Consider the following 17,387-nt stretch of genomic DNA (forward strand, 5'->3'; position numbering starts at 1 on the left):
TCCCACCATAGGCATCGTGATGGCTTCACAACAATCCTCTCAAGACTAGGTAATACAAAGTCATGAACTCTAGCTGAATAAATAGAAATATCTTTTAAAAAAAGTACAATACTGTTCAAATAACGATTTAACAGTACAATCAAAAGAAAAAGGACTCTAAGGGACTGCGATGACCAAGCAACTCTACCTTGAATCCTCGCGATCAAGAAGCTAATTGTACTTGAGTCTGATATCTCCAATGCCTGGATTTGCACAAAAATGTGCAGAAGTGTATTATGAGTACATCACGGTCGGTACCCACTAAGCATCAAGACTAACCTTGGTGGAGTAGTGACAGGTTACAAGTCAAGACGCCTACTAGTCATAATAACCTGTGCAGTAAATAAGTATAAAGATAATAATGGATGCAATAAGCAGTAAATGACAACAAGGAATAAACATGTGATATAACCGTAAAGTAATCCGAACACCGATTAAGTACCAGTGAAACAAATTAAAGAAAAACCAATGACTACCGAATATTCAAAACGTTCTAACACAAGTTTCACAACAGAATTACTCCGAGATACCTCATCTCATAATCACAAGTCACGAGTCTCAAACCATAAATCATATGCTCACGACACCTAGTGACCACATTATTAATCACAACCACATGGACAACTCAAGTGACAATATCTCAATCCGTTCGGCATGATCGCAGGATCACAATCACAATCCGCCCGGCATGGTCACAGGCTCAATACCAAAATATGCCCGACATGGTCATAGGCTCACTATCACAATCCGTCCGGCATGATCCCAGGATCAATATCAAAATAGTAGTAGATAATACAAGAAAACATGGGCATGATCAATGAATGTCAAGCTTCATATTCCTGAACTGGTATAAGTGGCATGCTACGGTGTATGCTTGTGCGAGTGTACTATTATATTCCAGGTCAACAAGTAGTATCAAAATCATCGAGTAGCTCATTGGAAGTAACACAACAAGTCACGTAAGGTTCATGTTATACACAAGGAAATCACACCATCACACGAATATCATCAACATTTTGCCCCAGGACATCACATATCATCCCTGACATCTCCACCCTTATCTCTCTGTATTGACAGCATTATAATAGCCACCCTTATCGATCCGCCCAGACATTAACACAATAGCCACCTATATCACTCTACATAATAGTCACCCATATCGCTCCGCCCAGTCAATAACACAATAGCCAACCATATCACTCCACCCAGACAATAATACAATAGCCACCCTTGTCACGTCACATAATCAATAACAGTGAAATTCCACCCTTATGCTATGCATAACAACAATCAATCCACAGAATAAATTAACAAGTGCTAACATCACAACAACACGTCATATCAACTCATACCATAAGTGCCCATAGGCCACAATCTCTTAACAACAACAATACAATTATCACCACAACACAGCCCACGACTCAAACACGATGTGTACAAGAATCTCATTAGCAATAAAATGAAATGGGGAAAATAACTCGACAGTGAACAATACTCCGTTAAACAACAACTTCATTTAAAACAGTTTAATGGCTTTCAATAACTTCAACTTCAATTAATTGCTTAAGAATAAACTCAATAATGAAGGTATTTCCATGAAGTGAAAACTTCGAATTCTAGTGTATGACATAAGCTAACAATGAAAGAGATGGCATGAACTAGCAACTACGTCTAAATGCATAAGAATAACTTGGCAATGAAGGGATATCACGTAATAGCAACTTCAAATAAAAATAATTTAGCAATGAAAGAGGTAACGTGACGATAAAAGGTAACAACTTCAAATAAAACATATAAGAGTAAACTTGACAAATAACAATAGAACTTGTGCTAACAACTTCAATTAAAGCGTGTAAGAATAAATTTAACAAAGAAAAGTAGAACATGTAATGACAAATTCAATTAAATGGATATAAGAAGCCTAAAAGTATAATCCGGTCAATTCCCATATATAAGGTCGTGTATACACTCGTTACCTCATGTACACGTCTTGCACATAATTCAAATAGTGCAATTAAACCAAATCCTATGGGGTAGTTCCCCCACACAAAGTTAGACAAGATACTTACCTCAAAGAAACTAAATCAATACTCTAAAAATACCTCCCCGGGTGAAACAACCTCTAGACGGCTTGAATCTAGCTAAAGTAACTTCATATCATAAATAAAAGCCATAGGAAACAATTCCGGATAATAAAGTTTCGATCTTTAATGAAAACCAAAAAGTCAACCCCGAGCTTGCACTTCATAACCCAACAAAACCAACAAAATCCAAACACCCATTCCGATATGAGTCCAACCATATCAAAATCATCCAATTCCGACCTCAACGCGGCCTTCAAAATATCATTATTGTGTTTTAGAATGTTTTTACAAAAATCCCCAATTTCTCCTATTCAAATCACTAATCAAATGATAAAAACTAGTATGGAATCATGAAATATAACCAAATCCGGGTCAAGAATACTTACCCGAATCCAAATTGCGAAAATTCCCTAAAACATCTCCCAAAACCGAGCTCTCTAACTCAGAAAGTGATAAAATAGCAAAAGCCCTCGAAATAGAGTACTATATAGTCTACCTAGGTATTTATACATCGCGATCACTAAGAAGAAATAGCACTGCCCAAGAAATGCGCTACGCGAACGCCACATCAGGGACGTGAATGCGACACACCACGACCTCAGCTTACGCGATCGCGATCCACTTTATGCAAACGCGTAGAACAAAAGTACTTGGCCTCCCCATCATGGTCGCCACTATGCGATCGCGTAACGCCTATTGCGAATGCGCTGATTCAACCTCCACATGTCCGCGATCACAAGCCACACACTGCAAATGCGAAGAAGAAAAATTTGTCGGTCCACCAAACACCCTACGCAATCGCGACTGACTTTTTGCGATCGCGGAGAAGGACATAAGACACCAGCTATCAGAAATTCCAAACCTGAAGAAATGGCTCGTAGCCCATCCGAAACACACCCGGGGTCCCCGAGACATTGTCCGAACATGCCAACAAGTTCCAAAACATAATGTGGACTTGCTCGAGGCTTTAAATCACATAAACAATATCAAAACTACAAATCGCCAAGCCTAACGAACTAATGGACTTTCAACTTATACAACTCGTGTCGGATCATATCAAATAAACCCGGAATGACCTCAAAATTTGCATGCAAGTCCCAAATTACACAAGGACCTATACCAACTCCCGGAATCACAATCTGGACCTGATATCAACAAAAAACATATAATTAACCTACAGACCTCCAAATCCAAATACAGACATATGCCTAAGTCCAAAATCACCATACGACGCTATTGGAATCATCAAAACACCATTCTCGAGTCGTTTACACAACAGTCAAACTTATGTCAACTCTTAAACTTAAGCTTCTAAAACAAGAATCATTCTTCTAAATCGATCCCAAGTCGCACAAAAATCAAAACCGACCATATCCACAAGTCATAATACATGATACGAAGTTTCTCAAGACCTTAAACCATTGAACGAAATGCTAAACCTCAAAATGACCGGTCGGGTCGTTACATTCTCCCCCTCTTAAACAAATGGTCGTCCTCGAACGTGCCAAGAACCGTTTTGAAGTCATTAAATCACTGAATGAACTCACCCTACACATGCTCACAGGTGATCCCACGTCACCCTAATACACATAAGCCCGACAATACCATCTCAACTGAAGATTATTCCTTCCACCTATATCGATAAGCCTTAGAACCAAATTTCAACATCTTATCATCCCCCAAAGACCCGATTCCCACACATACACCCTGTATCAACCTCAACCAGCTGCAACAGCTCTTGCATACACCCACAAGGTATAACCACAAGACATAACACATCGTCCATATACCCGTAGCAATAACTCTGACTACAATAGTTGTCCATAATCAAATCCAACACCGGTGAATAACCTCATATTAGCTAGAACCCTGTTCCAAACCTTCCCATTACTTCTTATAATGTAAGAAACACGTAGATCTCATAACCACTTGCCCAATCAAGAAGTCACACCCAACGCCACCTGGGTGCATACCTCGCAACCTAAACCCAACAAGCACAACTCGAATATGACTGAATATGAAAAGAGAAACACATGAGAGAACTATCAACAAGTCCAACAGGTACAACTCCCCATCGGTATCATACTACGAATCCATTCCACAAGGGAGAAACAAAACATATGGACTAATTATAAGGGTCACATCCTAATATAACTCCACCGCAGCACATAGCCCGGTTCAAACATAACAACCCACATGAAAACACGAGGATCCCATCCTCGGTTCTGAATCACAAGTAAGGCAGACATCACACCAACCGAAAAGCTTTCACTAACTCAATTACGCGCAACAAAATCACAACACGTAACAGACTTGCCAAACCGATAGAGCACCTAAATCACAATTCGTACCCTAAACATCCAAAATCATATCAAAACCTACCGTTTTAAGTAACGGTTAGTTTTAGAACTCTCAATAGTGATCAAACAAAAATAATAGACACGGGATACCACTATAGAATCTTCCAACAGGGGTAAACACATAAGCAGACTACAAGAATCATGAAACACATCCATATATGAAGCAAGATAGGAGGACACACACCAATAAATATGACCAGATTAAAATATGACTGATGGCCCTCTATGATACACCAAAACCATACCTGTAATGACATTATCTAGTGTAGCGACCTCAGACCTACCAAGGGAAGCATATCAACGTGCTGGCCTCCACCTCTAGGATGCCCTCTACCTGCCTGTCCTCTACCTCTAGCTGGCTGTACAGGTGTACTAGAAATTGGAATAGGTCCCATAGCCTGAGTGCCCTGATGAAATCCACCTCTCCCGAGTCTGGGAGAATCCCTCATGATGTGCCTAGTATCGCCACACTCATAAAAACCCCTCTGCAGGCGTGGCTGCTGGTACTGAGTATGTGCCTGATAACTAGAATAACCGTTGTAGGAACCCCGTGCAACTGGTGCACTAAAAGATGACTGACCCATATGAGTACCCTAAGGTCCTTGACTAGCTAATGCACCACGAGTAGTCTGAAGTGCGGACTGGACTGGCCGACTACCTGAGTCTCCGTTGTGATGGGTCATAGCTAAAGTGTAGAATCCACTGAATCCTCCAGAACCTCGAGACCTCTTGGCCTCCTTATCCTCCCTCTCCTAACCTCGAATACGCTCTAACCTCCTGGCAATCTCCACAACCTGCTGAAATGGAGTATTTGTCTCCAACTCCTGAGCCCCTCGATAAATCTGTAGACTCGCTCTCTAACTGTAGAAACCAAGGTAGGTGTATGTCGGGACAGCTTTTTGAACCTGATGGCGTACTCTGACACTGTCATAGTGCCCTGGCGTAGCTGCTCAAACTCTGTGCTCCACGCATCCCTGAGGGACTAGGGATTCTAAAAACTGAGTCCAAGTGAGTGGTGCTGCATCAACTTGCCTACCCTCATCATAAGCCTACCACCACTGATACGCAACTCCTGACAATTGAAATGTAGTAAAAGAAACTCCGCTCACCTCCATAATACCCATGGTGCAGAGAATACAGTGACACTTTTGTAGAAATTCTGTTCATCCTCGGTAGCTGTGCCACTGAAAGTAAGTGGATCATACTTCTTGAACCTCTCAAGCCTCTTCTGCTCCTCCTCTAATGCCCATCGCCTGACCTCAGACTGAACCGGAATAATAGGTTGTACCAGCACCACACCCAGTGTATGACTAACATGAGCCCGCAACTCTAGAGTATGGGCGGCGGGACTCGGAGCTCCTCCCCCAATCTGTGAAGTAGCTGGTGCAACTAGGATCAATCCCGCCTGAGCCAATGTACCAAACATGCTTATGAACTGCGCTAAAGTCTTCTGAAGTCTGGGGGTAGCAATAGGTGCCTCCGGTGCCTGTCCCTAAGCGGAGCTACTAGTGGCTCCTCAACTGTTGTTCTGGTAGGTAATCTAGCTACGACGCGTTCCCCTCCTCGTCCTCTACCTCAGACCCGGCCTCTCGTGGCTCTAGCAAGGGGCGCGAGTGTCTACTCGGCTGATCTAGTAGCGCATGTCCTCACCATACGCGAGAGAATAAAGATACAAAGGCTCAAACTTCGATATCAACAAATCCGCACGATAGGAATGAAAGAAGTGGAATTTTTCCTAATAGTTCTGTGGCCTCTCGAAGATAAGTATAGACGTCTCCGTACCGATCTGCAAGACTCTACTAAACTTGCTCATGACTCGTAGAACCATGAACCTAGAGCTCTGATACTAGCTTGTCATGACCCGAAATCCTACCATAGGCATCGTGATAGCACTTAGTCTCTAAAATTAGGTAAGACGATTACTTACCACAATTAAACCAGCTAAACATGTTTGAAGCAATTTTAATATAAATATTTGAAATAAATGTGACATAAGCCTATGCAGCAATAATCACAATAATCCTCTCAAGACTAGGTAATACAGAGTCACGAACTCTAGTTGAATACATAGAAATATCTCCAAAAAACAAAGCACAATACTATTCGGATAACTAGTTAACAGTATAATCAAAAGGAAAAGGACTCCAAGGAACTGCGATTACCAAGTAGCTCAACCTTGAATCCTCGTGATCAAGAAGCTAACTGTACCTGAGTTCAATATCTCCAATGCCTAGATCTGCACAAAAATGTACAGAAGTATAGTATGAGTACACCATGGTCGGCACACAGTAAGTATCAAGACTAACCTTGGTGGAGTAGTAACAAGGTATAAGTCAAGACACATACTAGTCATAATAACCTGTGCAGTAAATAAGAATAAAGATAATAATGGAAGCAATAAGCAGTAAATGACAACAAGGAATAAACATGTGATATAACCGTAAAGTAATCCGAACACCGGTTAAGTACTAGTGAAACCAATTAAAGAAAGACAATGATAATTGAATATTCAAACCGTTCTAACACAAGTTTCACAGCAGAATTACTCCGAGATACCTCATCTCATAAACACAAGTCACGAGTCTCAGACCACAAATCATATGCTTAGGACATCCAGTGCCCAGATTATTACTCACAACCGCACGGACAACTCACGTGCCAATATCGCAATCCGCCCGGCATGGTCACAGACACACAATCACAATCCACCTGGCATGGTCAAAGGCCCAATACCAAAATCCGCTCGGCATGGTCACAATCTCACTATCACAATCCGCCCCGCATGATCACATGCCCAATATCACATTGGAAGCAGATAATACAAGAATACATGGGCATCATCAATGAATGTCAAGTTTCATACTCTTGAACTGGTATAAGTGGCATGCTACGGTGTATGCTTATGCGAGTGTATTATTACAGTCCAGGTCAACAAGTAATATCAAAGACATCGAGTAGCTCATTGAATGCAATACAGCAAGTCACGTAAGGTGCATGGCATACATAAGGAAAATCACACCATCACAGGAATATCATAAACATTTCGCCCCCACACCATCACATATCATCCCTGACATAGCCACCCTTATCTTTCCGTATTGACATTGACATAATAGCCACACTTATCGGTCCACCCAGACATTAACACAATCACTCCGCCTAATAGTCACCTGTATCGCACCGCCCAGACAATAACACAATAGCCACCCGTATCACTCTGCATAATAGCCACCCGTATTACTCCGCCCAGACAATAATACAGTAGCCATACGTGTCACTCTGCATAATCAACAACAGTGAGATGCCACCCTTATGTTATGCATAACAACAATCAATCCACAAAACATATCGACATGTGCTCACATCACAACAACACGACATATCAACTCGTACCACAAGTGCCCATAGGCCACAACCTCTTAACAACAACAATACCAATATCACCACAACACATAGCCCACGGCTCAAACATAATGTGTAAAATATCTCAATAGCAACAAAATGAAACGGGGAAAATAACTCGACAATGAACAATACTCCATTAAACAACTTCAATTAATTGCTTAAGAATAAACTCAATAATGAAGGTATTTCCATGAAATGGCAACATCGATCTCTAGTGTATGACATAAGTTAACAATGAAAGAGATGGCATGAACTAGCAACTACGTCTAAATGCATGAGAATAACTTGACAAAGAAGGGATATCATGTAATAGCAACTTCAAATGAGAATAATTTAACAATGAAAGAGGTAACGTGAAGATAAAAGGTAACAACTTCAAATACAGCATATAAGAGTAAACTTGACAAATAAGGATAGAACATGTGCTAACAACTTCAATTAAAGAGTGCAAGAATAAATTTAACAAAGGAATGTAGAACATGTAATGAAAAATTCAATTAAATGCATATAAGAAACCTAAGAGTCTAATCCGGTCAATTCTCACATATAAGGCCGTGTACACACTTGTCACCTCATGTCCACTTCTTTCACATAATCCAAAATAGTGCAATTAAACCAAATCTTACGGGGTAGTTCTCCCAAACAATGTTAGACAATATACTTACCTCAAAGAGACTAAATCAATACTCTAAAAAGACCTCCCCATGTGAAACAACCTCTTGACGGCTCGAATCTAACCAAAATAACTTAATATCATAAATAAAAGTCATAGGAAACAATTCCGGATAATAAAGTTTCGATATTTAATGAAAATAAAAAGTTAACCCAAAAAGTCAACCCCGGACCCGCACCTCGAAACCCGACAAAACCAACAAAATCCGAATACTCATTCCGATACTAGTCCAACCATACCAAAATCATCCAATTCTGACCTCAACTTGGCCTTCAAAAAATCATTTTTGTGTTTTAGAATGTTTTTATAAAAATCCCCAATTTCTTCAATTCAAATCACTAATTAAATAATAAAAACAAGTACCGAATCATGAAATATAACCATATACGGGTCAAGAATACTTTTCCCAATCCAAATAGTGAAAATTTCCTCCACAATTGTCCAAAACCGAGCGCTCTAACTCAAAAAGTGATAAAATAACAAAAGCCCTCGAAATAGAGTACTATATAGTCTGCCCAGGTATTTATACATCGGGATCGCGAAGAAGAAACATCATTGCCCAGAAATGCGCTACCTGAACGCGACATCAGGGACGCGAACGTGACTCACCACAACCTCAGCTTACGCGATTGCGAGCCACTTCATGCGAACGCGAAGAACAAAACTACCTGGCCTCCCCAGCAAGGTCGCCCACTACGCGGTCGCGTAACCCCAATCGCGCATGCGCTAAGTCAACCTCCACAAGTCTTGATCACGAACCACACACTACGAACGCGAAGAAGGAAAATCTTCCAGTCCACCAAACACCCTACGCGATCGTGACGAACTCTTTACGATCGCGAACAATGACATCAGACACCAGCAATTAGAAATTCCAAACCTGAAGAAATGGCCAGTAGCCAATCCGAAACACATCCGGGACCCCGTCCGAACATACCAACAAGTACCAAAATATAACGCAGACCTGATCGAGGCCTCAAATCACATCAAACAACATCAAAACTACGAATCACACCATAATTCAAGCCTAACAAACTAATGAACTTTCAACTTTTATAACTTGCGTTGAATCATATCAAATCAACCCGGCGTGACCTCAAATTTTGCATGCATGTCCCAAATGACACAACAGAACTATACAAACTCTCGACATCACAATCCAAATCCTATATCAACAAAATCAACTCCCGGTCAATTCTCTCAACCTTTCAAACCTTTAACTTTCGCCAAAAAGCATATAAATAACCTACGGATCTCCAAATCCAAATCCGGACATACGCCTAAGTCCAAAATTACTATACGAAACTATTGGAATCATCAAAATACCATTTCGGAGTCGTCTATACAAAAGTGTAACTCCAGTCAACTCTTACAACTTAAGCTTCTAAAATAAGAATCATTCTTCCAAATCGATCCCGAGTCACACAAAAACCAAAATCCACAAGTCATAATACATGATAAAAAGCTTCTCAAGACCTTAAACCACTGAACAGAATGCTAAAGATCAAAATGACCAATCATATAGTTACAAGTTTGCTAAACTAGTGAGAATCTAGGTAAGGGTTCACGATACCTAAGGGGAAGGTGTTAGGCATCCCTTAAAATATACCATACGGTAGTTCCTTAAACTTATTCTAAAATGGGGAAATATAATCTATATTCTAATTATTTGTTTATCAATTACTAGAGTCTAAGTTCCGAGAAGAGCTAACACAATAATTACGTATCAAAATAAATGGTTAATCAAGTATATATTAGTCAAATAAGGTTTATTGGCTTACTCTATGAATTATTAATAAGGTTTTTACTAGGCCTAAAAAAGTGACTAATCATATTCAAAATTCTTTTCAATTTGTAATACGCCAACTTTCTTATTTATTTAAAGGTAAAAATATACTAGCTAGAATGATGACTTTATTACATAATTAGTTGGTAAATCAATTTTAAAGCTCCTCAAGTCTAAGTGATGACATAATTTCTGATTTAGTTATAGATTAAAGTAATCCGCCGATGGACATATAAGATTATATTTTAAGCTAAGAATGGCACACTAAAATAAATACCCATAACTAATATTAACAAGGCTAATCACAGAAGAATGAAAGAGATATACAATACATGAAGTAAAACCAAACCTCCCTTTGGAATTTCAAAGTTGTACAAATATTTCAATGTTTTTAGAAAACAAGGGAATAAAGCGAGCCTGATTTGAACTGCATGTATCAATTCTTCCTGACGATGTATCTCTAGTGAAGATTCCAATGTATAGAGACTTTTGTATACGGGTGAAATCGCGGCTAACGTACATCCTGATTTTCCGGTGGATCAAACGAAGTAAGAGTATGAGTATATGAGATCAAAATCAAAGCTGGGAACTCTTTGTTTCGAGGCCCAAACAGAGTGCTCGTCATCAGAGCTGATAAAATGATGCACCCCGGACCTAGGACAAGTTTTGAGACTTCGAGAAGAGCAATGAACGGTTGTAGGTGACAAATAGAGGGTCGTGATATCCAGAACCAACCGGATTTCATGGCGCAGATCTCGCTTGATGGCAGTTATGGATCAGTAATTAAAGACAGAGGATGATTTTTACCTTTTTTACACTTATACTAGGGGTGAAACTCTCCTACTATATAAAGGGAAAGTTTTTTCTTTGATAGACACATTGTAATGCTCAAACCAGGGCAATACTAATTCATTTTTCTACTTTCTAGCTATTTCAAAGTTCTTATTTTATTGTTTTTGTTCATACGCAATTGGCTTCGAACCAAGGGTCTAATCGAGGGCAATACTACTATTTAACCTAAATACGAGCCAGGTCGTAACATCACAATTGGTTTGACTATTCATTTTATCTTTAACTCGTTTATCTAACATTCTTGATTATTTGTGTTGAATCAATCCATATATCCTTAAAACCACGTACAAATTTAATTGTTATGCGTTTCAACGGTAAATATTTTGGCGGCCATCGTGGGGATAAGGATAAAAGTGGTGATTTTATACGAATCTCCATAACACACTCTATTTTACGCTTGTTCTTTAAACTCTTAATTTTAGGTCAGTTTAAAAAATGTCAAATTCTCAGTCTTCCCACTTGAACGTTGACACTAACTCTGGCCATCATGGAAAAAACAACAATCTGGTGTCTGGAAATGAGGTGCCTCCTGCTGATCCCAACGATGTCCCAGTTGCTGATCCGGTCGATGCTAACTCACAGGTGGCCATCGGCGTCAACCTTCCAACTGATCCCGAAAATAGTATCTGCGGAAAGCCCCGACCAACGACACGAGAAGCGCCCGAAGGCAAAGGCGATGGGGTTAACCTACGGTTAATCTTTGAAATGTTGCAGGCTCAATAGGTGGCGACAAGGCAGCTGCAAAATCAAAGTCATGCCCCTAGCAGAGTTGAGCCCAAACCGTCCCGGGAGAATATTCGAAGCAATGAGCAGATTACCGAGAGACCGGGTGAAGCTGAGTCCGAGGTCAGTCCCGAAGTAATGAAAATGCTTAAAGCATTAACGAAGCGGGTGGAATCAAGTGAAAAGAAAATTGAAGCCAATGACAAGAAGGTGGAAACATACAATTCTAGGGTCGACCAAATCCCGCGAGCGCCCCTGATATTGAAGGGGCCGGATTCCAAGAAGTTTCTCCTCAAGCCTTTTCCTCCGATCGCTGCACCGAAGCCGATCCCTAAGAGGTTTCGTATGCCCGACATTCCAAAATATAACGGAACCACCGACCCGAATGAGCACGTGGCCTCATATACGTGCGCAATCAAAGGGAATGACTTGGAAGATAATGAAATCGAGTAGGTGTTACTAAAGAAGTTCGGGGAAACTTTGTCCAAAGGAGCAATGATATGCTATCAAAACTTACCCCCCAAATTCCATTGACTCGTTTGCTATGCTTGCAGATGCTTTCGTGAAGGCCCATGCCGGGGCCATCAAGGTCGAGACTAGAAAGTTGGACCTTTTCAAGGTTAAACAAAGAGACAACAAGATGCTCAGAGAATTCGTACGAGGTTCCAGATAGAATGGATAGACTTGCCTTCGGTCATAGATGATTGGTCTGTTCAGGAGTATACCCAAGGACTTAACGCCCGAAGCTCCTTGGCTTCACATTAGCTAAAACAAAACTTGGTAGAGTACCCGATGATAACTTGGGTCGACGTCCACAATAGGTACCAGTCGAAGATTAGAGTCGAGGATGATAAACTCGGAGCCCCTTCTAGGTCTTTTTACCCCATCAGGGCTGACGACAGGTCTAAGAGAGCCGTCCATAATGAGCCAAGACCGGTCCAGGATCAATACCAACCATACAGCTTGGATCGAAGGGGAAATGGGTCTGGGCGTCAGCCCACAAGGAACAAAAAGAGAAGCAATCGAGGGTCTAGTAGCCGAGGTCTGATGAGAAAAATTGGTTTCAATAGGTTTCTCTCGGGGTAGAGTAGCACCAAGATTGTTAGAATACAACTTCAATGTTTATGCGGCCAACGTCATATTCGCCATCGCGCATATCAAGAAAACCGAATGGCCCCGACCATTGCAGTCCGACCCTACCCAAAGAGATACTAACTTGATGTGTAAGTATCATGGAACTCATGACCACAAAACCGAGGATTGCAGACAATTAAGAGAAGAAGTTGCCAGGTGTTTCAATAATGGGCACCTCCGAGAATTTCAGAGTGATCAATCCAAAAATCACTTCAGGAATAGGGGCGCCAACAAACATTCCGAACAAGTGGAGCCTTAGCACGTCATCAACATGATCATTGAAGGGTCGATATCCCTCGGGGACCGATGATAAAGTGCACTAAATTACCTATCACATGGGAAAAACGCACCCGAGATTATGTCCCGAAGGGAACCATTTCGTTCAGTGATGAGGATGCCGAGGGCATCGTACAACCACACACTAATGCACTGGTAATATCTGTACTTATCAATAAATCTCGAGTTAAATGTGTATTTATTGATCCGGGTAGCTCGGCCAACGGCATCAGATCGAGGGTCGTAGAGCAGTTAGGTTACAAGACCAAATAGTGTCAGCGATCCAGGCGTTGAACGGATTTAACATGGCATGAAAAACAATTATAGGGGAGAAAACCCTACCTGTAAACACTACCGGGACAATCCAAGAGACAAGGTTCTATGTGATCGAAGGGGACATGAGGTACAATGCCCTATTCAGAAGGCCATGGGTTCATAACATGAGGGCGGTACCCTCAACCTTACACCAGGCACTAAAGTTTCCTATGCCGGGAGGAGTCAAGACAGTCTATGGAGAGTAGGCGACCACAAAGGAAATGTTCGTAGTTGACGAGGTATTCTCGATGCCCACAGTTTCGACATCAAGGAACACGGAGCCGACCAAAAAGGAAAAAATTAAAGAGCAATCATCGATGCCAGTCCTGACCGAATCGAAGGAGCGAGGAGCAGACGAGGAGGATGATTACGTAGTTTCGAGATCATTCATAGCTCCTGATGATATCGACGCCACCAAATCGACAATCGAGGAGTTGGAGCAAGTCATATTGATCGAACACCTACTAGATCGAAAGGTATACTTGGGCACGGGGTTAACTCCCGAGCTTAGGAAAAAACTCATTGATTTTCTTAAAGCTAACATAGACTGTTTTGCTTGGTCACATCTTGACATGACAGGAACCCCCCACGGACGTAACCACTCATAAGCTGAGTTTGGACCCGAAGTTCCATCCGGTTAAACAGAAGAGGAGACCACAGTCCGAGGTTAAGAATGCATTCATCAAGGATGAGGTATCCAAACTCCTTAAAATAGGGTCCATTCGGGAAGTGAAATACCCGGTCTGGGTAGCTAACATAGTAGTAGTGCCTAAAAAAGGGAATAAGCTAAGAATGTGTGTAGATTATAAAGATCTAAACAAGGCATTCCCTTAGGATTATTTTCCTTTTCCTAACATCGATTGGATGATTGATGCGATGGCTGGGCATGAGATGCTCAGCTTTCTCGATGCCTAATCTGGGTACAACCGAATTCGGATGGACCTGGACGATCAAGAAAAGACTTCTTTTATCACTAAATTTGGCACCTACTGTTATAATGTAATGCCATTCAGATTAAAGAACGGCGGTGCCACATATCAATGCCTAGTAAACTGGATATTTGAAGAACATATAGGAACATCAATAGAAGTTTATATTGACAACATGTTAGTCAAGTCTCTGCGAGCAGAGGTCCATTTGAAACATTTGCAGGAAACCTTCGACATACTGAAGAAATACAATATGAAGCTAAACCTAGAGAAGTGCAGATTCAGGGTCGGATCGGGAAAGTTCCTCAGGTTCATGGTATACAATCGAGGGATTGAGATCAATCCCGACAAAAGCAAAGCCATAGAGGATATCATCGTGGCAGATAACGTCAAGGCCGTTCAATGGATGATCGGGCATATAACCACCCTGGGCCGGTTTATATCGAGGTCCTTGGACAAAAGCCATCGATTCTTCTCACTGCTAAAGAAGAAGAATAACTTTTCCTAGACCCCAGAATGCCAACAAGCTTTGGATGAACTCAAATGGTATATATCGAGTCCACCCCTGCTCCACACTCCGAAGGTGAACAAAATAGTTGTACCTTTACTTGGCAGTTTCCGAGGTGGCGGTAAGTGGAGTTTTAGTTCAGGAGGAAGAAGGTACACAGTTTCCTATTTACTATGCCAGTAGAACTCTAGGCGAGGCCGAAACAAGGTATCCTCACCTTGAAAATTTGGCGCTCGCTTTGCTAAGCGCCTCCAGAAAGCTAAATCCATACTTTCAATGCCACCCCATATGTGTCGTAACTTCTTAACTACTGAGGAACATCATGCACAAGCCCGATCTATTGGGCCAGTTGGCCAAATGGGCCTTTGAAATTAGCGAGTACGATATCAGGTATAGACCCAAAACCGCCATAAAACCTCAGATTTTGGCAGACTTCGTGTCCGACTTTACGCCGGTCTTAATACCCGAAGTCGAGAGGGAATTACTGTTGACCTCAGGGACAACCTCGGGGATTTGGATGCTTTTTACAGATGGTGCCTCAAATGCGAAGGGGTCCTGGCTTGGCATTGTATTAAAATCGCCTGCGGGAAATGTTATTAGGCAATCTATAAGAATTATGAAATTGACTAACAATGAGGCCGAGTGTGAGCCCATGATTGCAGGTCTGGAATTGGCTAAAAGCCTTGGGGCCGAGGTGATCGAAGCCAAGTGCGACTTCCTCCTCGTGGTAAGCCAAGTTAACGGGACATTCACAGTAAAAGAAGAACAGATGCAAAAGTACTTGGACATATTACAAGTAACATTGCATCAATTCAGGGAATGGACCCTGCAACAAGTACCCGGAGATCAGAACAGGGCTGATGCTCTGGCTAACTTGGTATCGTCAGTCGACGCTAATGAAGTCGAATTAAACTCAACGAGTTTAACTTGGGATTGGAGGAACAAGTACATAGACTACTTAAAGAACGGAAAGTTACCCTCTAATCCTAAAAAATCGAGAGCCTTGCATGTTAAGGCTGCCGGATTTATCTTGGTAGAAGGGGCGTTGTTTAGGAAAACCTACGACGGCCCGCTGGCTAGATGCTTGGGACAAGGAGAGACCGAATACGCCTTGACAGAAGTTCACGAAGGCACTAGCGGGAACCATTTGGTGGCAGAATCTTTGGTTCGAAAACTGATTAGGCCCGACTATTATTGGATCGAGATGGAGAAAGATCTAAAGGATTTCGTATGAAAATGCGACGGCTGCCAGAGACACGCCCCGATGATCTATCAACCAGGAGAAGTGCTCCACTCGGTTTTGTCCCCGTGGCCATTTATGAAGTTGGGAATGGACATTGTCGGCCCCTAACCGTGGGCACCCGATAAAGCTCAATTCATACTATTCATGACTGATTATTTTTCCAAATGGGACGAGGCTCAGGCATTCGAAAAGTTGCCCGAGAAAGATGTCATTGACTTTATCTGGGACCACATAATATGTCAATTTGGACTACCGTTCGAGGTCTTTTCCGATAATGGAAAACAATTCATCAGCAGCAAGGTAAAATAAATTTTTCGAAGATCACAAGATCACGAAGATACTATAAACACCTTATCACCCTAGTGGTAACAGACAGACAGAATCAACAAACAAGACCATACTTCAAAACCTGAAAAAGAGGTTGACCAGTGCGAAAGGGAAATGGAAGGAGATCCTGCCCGAAGTCCTATGGGCGTATCGAACAACTTTAAGTTACAGCACTAGGGCCACCCCATTTTCATTTGTCTATGGAGCCAAAGCCTCAATACCAGTCGAGGTAGGAGAACCAAGCCTTAGGTTCCAATATGCGATAGAAGAGTCAAACGGCGAGGCCATGATCATGAGCCTGGAACTATTGGATGAAAGGTGTTTGGCCGCCCTGGTTCAGTTGGCCACCCAGAAATAACGAAGAGAAAGGTATTACAACCAAAGAGCCAACCTCCGACACTTTCAAGTCGGGGACTTGGTGTTGAGGAAAGTAACATTACACACCAGGAACCCAAACGGGGGGAAGCTAGGACCGGACTGGGAAGGAAGGCTCAAACAAACTCGAACCGGGAAATGACATTCAACTACCGAACAGCTAGAACATGGCACACTTAAAGCGGTACTAGTGCTAATGTACGAACTCAATTACCCTTTAATCATGTTATAAATCGGACTAATATTTACAAGTAAATGACCAAGGATGGATGTGACTATTAGGTCTGAAAGTATGCATTGCACTCTTTTTCCCTAGAACCGGCCAAAATGGGTTTTTCGGCAAGGTGTTTAACGAGGC

The sequence above is a fragment of the Nicotiana tabacum genome, chromosome 13, assembly GCF_000715075.1.
Source record: "Nicotiana tabacum cultivar K326 chromosome 13, ASM71507v2, whole genome shotgun sequence".
NCBI classification, from domain to species: Eukaryota; Viridiplantae; Streptophyta; class Magnoliopsida; order Solanales; family Solanaceae; genus Nicotiana; species Nicotiana tabacum.